Here is a 10,750-nt window from a genome sequence, read left to right as displayed (position 1 = left end):
GTATGGGGTACAATGATGCGGCTTTGAAGGACTATTTCAACAGCGGGCTGGATGATCCGGTTTCTCAGGAGGAGATGACGCATTTGGAGACACTGTGTTTCCCAATCCTGGTCCTGGAGAACCCCAGCACTGCACGGTTTTGGTGTCTCTCTTATCTGACAAACACACTTTTGAGGTCTTGGAGTCTTCACTGATGAGCTGATGATCTGAATCAGGTGTGTTTGATCAGGGAGACATATCAAATGTGCAGTGTTGGGGTTCTCCAGGACCAGGATTGGGAGCCACTGCCTTATGGGACACTTATGTGTTTACAGAGATTTTTAGTTTTTTTTAATTATTATTATTCAACTTAGCATTTTAAAATAAATTCTAAATCTCTTTTCATTAGTCCCTATTACAGAGGACAATTTAATTTTTGGTGCTTCTAATTAAGTGAAAAAAATATTTTCAATATCTAATTATTATTATTATTATTAATATTTCACATACATTGGAAAGGTTATATTATAGCTTATATTATTATTATAGGTTATATTATATAATATAGCTTGTTATTAATGACTTGCTTTTATTAATGGATGCATTTAACATTTAATTATACATCATCTTTTTATAGGCTGTATAATTACACACACACATACACACAGTAATGTATAAGTTGCATGTAATGTAATAACATTTCTTTTCTTTCTGTCTTACAGGATTGTTTGCAGATAATGCTGTTCTTCTTTTTCAGAAGTTTTTGGTGAGCCAACCCTCACACACCTTCCTAAAAACTAAAAGAGCTATTACTGAGTCTCAGCGAATCTTGCCATGATCAGCTCTTCCCAGGTACATTTGTTTAGAATATTTTTGAATCAACATTTACTCATCAAATGCTCTGGTCTGAATCTTACTTTAAATTAACTTAATTATATGTTTAATGAACAATATTAATTACACACAGAGTAAGTAGAAATTATCTTGTTTTTCAGAAGATAAGGAAGACCAAGGAAATGATTTGCTCAGGATGAGGAATGAAGACGGCCATCTTGTGCTCAAACAAAGACAGAAGTCCACTGGTATGTGTGTATTGAAGCAATGCTGTGTTATGTGTTACAGCACTTTATGATGATCTCTCACAGGACTGGTCATGTCAGCCGTGATTATTCTTTCTAATATGTTTTTTTTTGATACAGCTATTACAATTATAGCATGTTGGCAAAGTGTGACAGGAACATTTTTAAATTTTAAGTTAAAAAAAAAACACACCACCTGTTTGTCTTAAATAAAAAAATACAAGTTTTATAAAAGTGGTTTACATTATTTAATTGTTTCATAAATGTTTTGTTATAAATTGTGGATTGATAGTTGATTGGTTTGAAGCAAGAACTTACACTACACAGACTAAAACACATTTGTGAGAGAAGTCAGGAACTTTGGAGAAAGATTCTAGAGGAAGAAGACATTTACTGCAACAATAGATGAATTATAGAGGCAAAAATTTCTGTCACGTGCTAAGGGGTGTCTCATGAGCAAGTCCTTTGCCTCTAACTTTTTCCTAATTCTTGCAGAATGAAATTTTTATTGCAGTATTTTAATTTGTATAGATGATCTCATCAGCCAAATGAGGGGTTTTGACCAAGTGATGCTCTTGAAAGGAGTGAAGGAAGAGGATGTGGTAAATTGTCTTGAGAGAAAAAGCTTCTCAAAAGGTCTTAAAACAGCTTGAATAATGGTAAGTGTACAATACTACAAGGGTCATAGTTGCTCTCCCTGCTAAAATCACACAGAACATAAGCTGAGCTCTCTGTCCATTAAACAACTTCATCTGGATTGTTTGTTTTACTTTGACCAGGTCTGGGATCTTAGGACTGAGAGATCCTCTGGCTGAGAAAAAGCTACACCACATCAGTGCTGGATATCAACCACAAACTGTTTCCAGACACGAGAGAAGAAGATCACGATGGGGAGATGAAACCAGTTTAGATGTGATGATAAGGAATCATTATTTTCTGAAACAGTATCACATGATCTGTATCACAGTTGACTGGATGGAATCTTTTTACTTTTAAGGACATTTCATCACTCCTCTGTGTGAACTGATTAATTTATGATATTAATTAATTTTTGATCCATTATTATTTTCCTTAAATCGTGTTTGTCTTGATGCTACTTTATCAACTTCATTGTCTATGCTTCAATAAAATTAATATGGTGAATATTGTGTGTTGAAAATTCTTGGTAAATTCATAATTTTACTAGGTAGGCTCATATGTGTTTATTGTACACTTGAAAAACTACATATTATTAATTACCAGGATTATTTTTTACTTAAGACATAAACATTTTTTTCATCAGATTAATGAAATCTGGAACAACAATACACCAGAAAGTTATTATTGCATATATTTATCACAAATATGGCTTTTTAAAAATATATTTATATATAAAGGGAGTTACTAGATGAATTATTTTGAAAAGCCATTTGCTTTATTGTTACAAACACTTGAGGGATAACTGAGAATGTAGCAGGAATGATCAACGTGGATCTTGTACTCCATTAAAACCAAGAGCATGCACATTACTGATGTCCAGTACCTGAGGAGAAAGATACGGGGGTGAGGAGGACATTTTTACACTGATTGTTGCTAATTAGTTTATATATATAGTATTCTTATATATATATATATAGTATTCTTAGTACTCCATGAATTCTTCCTTGTGTAATAGTGAAGTATCACAATGTGTGTGCATTGTCCTTGATTACTGCTTAACAGTGGGGAATAGATAAAGGCAAGTTGTTGCAGGTTTATCCATTCTATTTATTACTGTTAACTTCAAAAATAAAATAAATAATCTATTATTTTTATTATTTAATCATTTCTTTATAATTTTTCCATGTTTCATCAGATGGCCTCACCATGTCCTGTCAAAAGCTTTACTAGCCATGATGTTAAGATTAGAAAAGTGTGGACTGTGAAAACTGTCAGATGTAAATGTGACTGCTCAGTTTGTTGTCCATGATGAGGAGAATACATATATGTTGGTTTTACTGCCCTTCTACCCCCAGGGGCCCAGTAGCACCCCCGAAAGAGCCAAAAACTGTACATTTCAAATGGCTGTAAATCAGAGTTTAATTAACGATTCAAAGAGAAACCCGGAAGAATTATTACTTATGCTATGCTGATAAAATAATGTCGGGCACAGTTTTCAGAAATAAATGGAAATGTGTCATAAAGGCATTTTAAATATTGCTCACTCTAAAATACCAAATTTCACTCTGTCTTTCAATTATATCATAGAGGTTTGCACAATGAAAATATTTAGAAATCCAGTTTTCCATTAAATATCTTATTTATTTCATTTTGTCAATAAAACGATTAAAACTACATTACCCACAAGCCTCCGTCATTCTATCTATGGAAATGGAAAACTAGGCGCTGTTTTTTGTAGTTCTTTGAAGTTATGCTTAGGGTTAGGGTTAGGATCTCGCTAAAGAGGAAATTTTTTTTCTCAACATAGCAACCCTTACTTGTTGACTTAATCTATTACTAATGTGATAATAGCAGCAAAACATACTTTTGTAACACGATGCGCTGTTTAATATGGGTTAAAAGATAGTCCAACCACAGACTGTCCTGCGGTGACAAGGGAAATTGACAGCCAATGATATCAAAGCGGAGCAGCGGCGTCACGCTTCCTTATCCATTTATGACCGATGTCTTTCAGCTGAAGGGATAGATTGGTTAACAATCAATAACATTTGCTACCTATTAGATTGTGCTTTATTAACGTCTACACCTTCCTCCAACAATAATGCAAATGCTCTAATTATTGTTGTTCAGCTTGACAAAAATTGGGCAATGTTGATGAGCACATGACCAGCATTCGCAGTTCTATCTAACCGATTCCTCTCATTAAATATAAGATTCTTTTTTCAAAGACAAGTGCATTTTCTAATCAAATGATGAGCTTCTAACATTTACATTGTATGTTATGTTGTGCTTTAAAGTTATAAAAATTATTAACTTTTGTGTTTCTGTGATTTGCCATTCTCTATTTGAACTCTAGCACAAACAGAAAGAAAAAACTAATTCAAAGACAAAGTGCCCTTATAACTGCACTGCATCCTCTGTCAATAAGCTTGTTTTTGCCACTATGAAGAATAAAAATACTTTGCAAATACTTTTATTAAAAAAAAAAAAAAACAGAGTCTTTCAGAGAACACTGGAGAATTTAATTGATCAAAAAGTGATACAACACACGGTTTCAAACTCAGAAAATAAAAACCATGAATACATGCATGTCAAGTGTGCAATATCATCTATAGAACTCCATCAGCACAGCATCAAATAAACACTGATTGTCCGAACAATGGAAGAAAGAAAACGTGTTGAGGAAAACAAACACCTGCTACATAAAAATGCAGAAATAAAACCGACAATAACATCATTCACTTTATGACTGGAACTAGGGGATGGCTGTGCATGAATATGTCCTTTACGAAAACTCCTGATGAGAACTGATGTTTTTTTTTTATGATAAAAGCACCAGAAGCAAAGTTTACTGTATGAAACTTGAAAAAGAGAACACAATGCTTAATCAATATGAAAATACTATTTTCAACTATTGTTTTGATCACTGGTTCTGTATACAGTATATGGGTTGCTGGAAGGTCACAATGTAATCATTATAGGCTTAGAATTAAAACAAAGTTGCATTTTCTGCAAAAATCAAACCACTGCAAAGTCTAAACACTGATCAAGGGACCATTTCTGTGTGTGTGTGTGTGGGGGGGGTAAAGAGTTAAAGAGTTGAGTCCTTGTGCATGATGGAGAAGAACAGCATTATCTGCAAACAGTCCTGAAAGACAGAAAGGAAATATTATTTAATTACATGCAACTTTTTTTTAGACCATCAAAGCAGCCTCTGTAAAGATGCTGTATAAATAAATGTTAAATGCATTATCTATTATTAAAAGCTAGTCAATAATAGCAAGCTATATTCATATGAATTATTTTAAAAAATATTACATGCTTAAAGGACTGTTATCAGTAGTGTAATTGATCTGGTCACAGAAACCTTTCCAATGTATGTGAAATATTAATGATAATAATAATAATAAAGATATTGAGAATAATTTGGAAGTAAAACAAAGTGTTGCACGTTTTCTTGGTGCACAGAAAAGTATATTTATTTTCTACATCATTTGCAACTGCTTTTTTTTCACTTAATTAGAAGCACCAAAAATGAAATTGTCCTCTGTAATAGGGACTAATGAAAAGAGATTTAGAATTTATTTTAAAATGCAAAGTTGAATAAATAAATTAAAAAAAACTAAAACTCTGTAAACACTTAAGTTGTTGTTGTTGTTTATTGATCCAACAATCAGCTATCTCATATACATATGAGTGCTGTTCTTCCTGTGGTCAAAATCACTATTACATATCAATTTTTACAAAGTGTGTCCCATAAGGCAGTGACTCCCAATCTTGGTCCTGGAGAACATAGACATGTATAGAAAGGCTAGATAGCTTACCGGCGCTGAGAGCCAATGGGACCAGACGACGTCACACGGCGGCCATCTTAGGACAGGACCGCTCGTCCAGTTATAACATTAAAGTCTATTGTGCATGTAGTGCTGAAATAACTATATTTTGCTCAATTTTCAACCGATTTTCAAAGGCTTGGTGTGTCATAAACTTCAGGGATGCGGCTATTTAACTGCATACTTGTGAAAAATTATAGCCACGGAGTTTATTAAGAAAATAGTATATTAGGTAGACTAGACAGGTAAAGTACTAGTTATACCCATACACACACACAGTAATGATGTCAAGATTTATAAGGTACATGAAACATGAAATAGTGCAATTTAGTTTATTACTAATATTTACATTATTAAATACATGTGTAAATTTATGTATAATATAAATCTGTCTCAAGTTGCCATTCTGTAAAATAAAGAGAAAAGAGATGGGTCTTTGTTTTTTGTTTTTTTACTTAGGTCCAAAGGCACACAATAGAAAAAACTTACAAAAAAAATATACAAAATATACAAAAAAAAAAAACATTAAGACACAATTGGACACAAAACTCTTTCCATCAATACAATATAATCAATACAGCTCCCTCCCTCTCCTCCTCTCATTTTCCACAAGCGTAATCAGAAGTTCTGTAAACAAAAAGTTACGAGCATTTTAGTTGGCGTATGTCACCTGACCTAAGATGGCCGCCAAGTGACGACACAGCTGACTCCGCCTTGAGCCATCTAGCCTTTCTATGCATGTCTATGCTGGAGAACCCCAACACTGCACATTTGATATGTCTCCCTGATCAAACACACCTGATTCAGATCATCAGCTCATCAGTGTAGACTCCAAGACCTCAAAAGTGTGTTTGTCAGATAAGAGAGACACCAAAACCGTGCAGTGTTGGGGCTCTCCAGGACCAGGATTGGGAAACACAGTCATCAGGTCATGAAAAGTTCGACACACACTTTTGGTCACCATGCTCACTCGAACACTTGGGCTAAACAAAGGAAATATGTCAAATAAATAATCAAGTGGTCAAGTGCAAAGATGGCAAGTGTGGGTATTTGGACAGTGCAAAAGTTTAAGAAACAACAAATGCTGTGCAATTTATAACAGCAGTTTGATAAAAGGGTAAAACTATCAGAGACTTACTGCTGAAAATGTCTGCCTCCGCAGCTTTCTGTCTTCTCCATTTCTGAAGGAGTACCGCTCCACAAACACCACAGGGATGACTGTTTCCTTTACATCTTTTCAGCTAAAAAAAAAAAAAAAAAAAAAAAAAATTATAAACAAATAATTTATTTTTTAAAGATGTATTTACTTTTTTTGGATTTACATAAAAAGGTATCAAAAGCATGGTACAGTAAATGTGATTACTGTGATATCTGTCATATAAAAGCACATAAAAAAAACGACCATTACAGTTGTACAACCATAGTTAGTTTGATGATTATTGTATTGTTGTATTGATTATTAATATACCATAGTAAAACTACAGTTACTGTGGTAAAAACATGGTAAATTGCCCGTTCCTGGGTTTTAACTTCAAATTTAATTTGTTACTGTTGTACGTGTTGAGGTTACCATGATTTTACTACAAATTTACATCTTTGAACCTGAAATGAATATATTGAAAGTCTATGGCACGTCACGTGACCGACAGAGTTTAATCACACTAGTTAGCAGCTGTGTTCATTTAGTTAAACGCAATGAAACTCAAAGACAGCCTCGGATGACTGATATAATACAGCGAGTAAACAATACGGCGCTAATCTGATTAATAAAGAAGACAGAATACATTTTATAACAGGCATTAAAAGAGCGAATTTACATCTAAGTTACTCACCAAACCTGTGGAAACATGTAAACTGATGACAAGTATCGCGATGTGTGCTGAATGAGACTTCTTGAACGTGATTTCATAGTGATAAACTATGAATAAGCGATAAGCGAGAATGGGTTGTAAGAAAACGGTTAAACTGCTTACTTGCACACGCCTTGGAGCGTTGTTAAACTCACCTTTTAATGCCGTTTTTCCTGAAGTTGAGCGTTGCTTTGGTCAAACCCACCGCTGAATGCTGTTTTACCTGGAGTTGAGTGTTGTTAAACTCACCGCTGAAAGCGCTAAACCTTTGCGGGGACTTTGATATCAGATTGCGAGGGGTTTTAAACATCAAAAACCAGTTGGAGGGCCAGATAAAATTATGACTCCCCCTGGCATAGATAATATTTTGTAGCCCGATGAGAAAAAAGGGAGTAAATAATTAAAACAAAATGAACAGCATTGGCTGCTACGTGTGAAAAGAAACCTGCTTTGGATGTATTATGTTCAGGACAAACGTAATTGCACTGCAATAAATTGGCTTTATTAGGTCAAGGACCAACGTAATAGCACTGCTTATATGTTGGCATGTAACGTAATTGCGATTTGCAAAATAGTTTCCTCAGAACGTATTTCGTGTCATACAGGGTTGGTAAGAACATGCTTGTTATCTCAACAAAGTGAAATGCATGTACATGGCGAGAAGCACCGATAATGCATACACACCTAAATACCCGCAGGGTTATAGTCAGAAATTCAGAATTCTTAAAGAGTTTTTCCCACCTAGTTGTAATTTTTATTTTTATTTTTTCAATTGGGGAATGTGTACACATTGCACTCACAGTATGTTTCAAGGACTTCCTTTGCATTTCATACTCCCAAAGAGGAGAATAAATGCACTATGCATATTAATGAAATGTTAGCTCAGCTACAGTTAACACATCCAATCCAAACTCTGATGGCATTCACACACACCGGCTCCATGCACATTATAATTAATATTATTAGCTCTGTCTAGTCATATTTCTACATTTCTCACATAGTTTTGTACTTTGATAATACTTGCAAACAAGACATTTAGACCTCACCAAAACATTAATATTTCAAAAATAATTTACATCCTTGCCACTGGACATGCGCTCTGGGCCTAATCATTTTGCCCATGTAAAAGAAACAAACATGAAAGCTTGTTTCTTCAAAGCACTTGGGATGTCCTGCTGCTATGCATCTTTTATTATTTAGTCCACACAATTTTGAAAAGTTTATGTAGTGTTTCCCCCCCACCCCTTTTTTCAGAAAACTTGATCTTCAGAGCTGTTTGAGGTCAAACTTCCACAAACACAATTTTCCTTCAGGCTCTGTTTAATTGCTGCATCTGTGTCAATATGTGACATTTCCTGGGTGCTCTCTTTTGCATTGTTCCTACCTCATTTCAAGCTAGTCAAAGTATTTCCAAAAATATTGGGCTGTGCTGTTATCCCTCTCCTCTAATATAAGGGTGTGCTTTCATGTGTAAAATCTTTGGCGGACTGACTAGTTAATGTACCCCATCAAAGTCTTTGATATCCCCAATTATATAAACAAGCTTTAATAAGTAAACAGACCGGGTGCTACAATATTGAATCTGATTAGGGCCCAACGGTCCGAAATGTCAGCACTTTCTTTAAAAGTAATTTGGGATCAAAGGCTCTAGGGCTTCCCGACTGGATTTGGTATTAACTTCTAGCGCTCAGGGAAACATGACCCTGATGTTATCGATGACTGGTTTGTCCTATATGATTAGCCTAATGTCAGCTGCAAAGAGTCCAAAACAGATGTCACTACACTGAATGATAGCAATGACTTTAGTCTATCAACAAGCCACACTAACCGGTCCAGGTCCAACTATGTATTTTAATGTATATAGATTAATTTATGTGAAGAAAAAGTCTGATAATGGGCCCTATTATGTTAATAAAATGCGGCTATAGGCAGATGAACAATGCACGTACAATCTGCTTATTACTCACGCTGGGACACACAGCAGTGCACAAACATGACAAATATTTAAAATGAAAGGATTACAGTGTAATAGATTATTATTGTGTCCGTTAGATGGTCTATACTAGTAGTGCACTTTAACTTTGCACTTGAGCAGATCCTTTACTCTCAGGAGAAGTGTTCAGTATTTGCTCTTGCAAATCCCGCCATGTTAATAGTGAATCCGCCATGGCTCGAGCGCAACTGCCCTTTAAAGGGAATGGGATATGAGACTCTAATTGGTTTATTGCATGTTAAGCCCAAAACACACCCATTACTCATTAAGAGAATAGGTACAGTACAACCCTTTTGGACCATGCGCCTGGTGCACAGAACATTTTTCCTGTCGTTAAACTAGCAAAAGTGGATTTCGGACACTCCCTAAGTGCACTCGCACCGTGCGGTTTAGAACATGAGCTTAGATCATTAAAATATGTCCCAAGGTCTTTAAATTTAGATATGAGGTTGTCATATTGATACTGCAGGATTTAATTATTTATTTATATATATATGGAAAACACGGACAAGGTTTTTTTTTTTTTTACTTTGTAAAATGTACAAATCAATAAGTAAAGGAAGTACACTGCGGTTTATTTATTTATATACATTTATTACACTAATTGGTAACTACTACTTGTATTCAGCAAAGATACATATAGTTAATTAAAAGTGACAGTAAATAAAATTCTTGTTGAAAATTCTTGTTGAAATGTTGAAATTAGCATTGGCTTAGATTAACAAATGCTGTAAAACTATTGTTCATTTTTAGTTTATGTTAATTAATATAGCTGAATAATGTCAACAAATGAAACTGTATTAAGTATTACCCATTTTAAAATATTTTAAAACATAAATTGTATTGTAATATTACACAATATTACTGTATTTTCGATTAAATAAATGCTGTGGTGAACACTGTAGCAAATATATTAAAATACAGTGCCCTCCACTAATTTTGGCACCAATGGAAAGTGGTGTGAAAATCTCAATAGGAAGTTCACATTGGCCACAATTATTGTAAACCAATTGGAGCATCCTTTTCCTGAGATAACAGCTCCTATAATGCCTGATGAGTTTGGAGAACACCCGACAAGAGATTAGAGACCATTCCTTCATACAGAATCTCTCCAGATCCTTCAGATTCATAGCTCCATGTTGGAGTTTCTTCTCTTCAGTTCACCCCACAAATTTGGCAGACACTTAATTTTTTAGTCAGTGCCTCATTTGTGTGTTGATTTTGATGTTTTGGATCATTGTGCTGGTGGAAGATTCAACCACAGCCTATTATAAGACAGTCAGGTTTAGTTTTCTTATTTGTTGGTATTTGACAGAACCATGATGCCATGTATCTGAACAAGATGTCCAGGACCCTCTGCAGAAAAATAGGATAAGA

The 10,750-nt window shown here is 34.6% G+C and overlaps 2 long non-coding RNA genes across 3 annotated transcripts in view; one reads left to right on the top strand and one right to left on the bottom strand.

Annotated features, from left to right (window-relative positions):
- Positions 1-707: 707 nt before the first annotated feature.
- LOC132151379 (uncharacterized) lies at positions 708-2,155 on the top strand. 2 transcript variants are annotated; one of them, XR_009436396.1, is made up of 4 exons: positions 708-831; positions 978-1,061; positions 1,590-1,717; positions 1,838-2,155. It is a non-coding gene; the product is annotated as an uncharacterized LOC132151379 (long non-coding RNA). The 2 variants fall into 2 exon arrangements; XR_009436395.1 differs by having other exon boundaries at positions 975-1,061.
- A 4,243-nt stretch (positions 2,156-6,398) lies between these two features.
- The window catches only part of LOC132151380 (uncharacterized), a 162,843-nt gene continuing 158,491 nt past the window's right edge, over positions 6,399-10,750 (bottom strand). Inside the window, exon 3 of the long non-coding RNA XR_009436398.1 lies at positions 6,399-6,507. This is a non-coding gene — a long non-coding RNA (uncharacterized LOC132151380). The remainder of the gene's footprint in view (positions 6,508-10,750) is intronic.

Source organism: Carassius carassius, chromosome 10 (assembly GCF_963082965.1).
Source record: "Carassius carassius chromosome 10, fCarCar2.1, whole genome shotgun sequence".
NCBI classification, from domain to species: domain Eukaryota; kingdom Metazoa; phylum Chordata; class Actinopteri; order Cypriniformes; family Cyprinidae; genus Carassius; species Carassius carassius.
The sequence above is the reverse complement of the archived record's forward strand: the minus strand, read 5'-3'. Positions and strand labels throughout refer to the sequence as shown.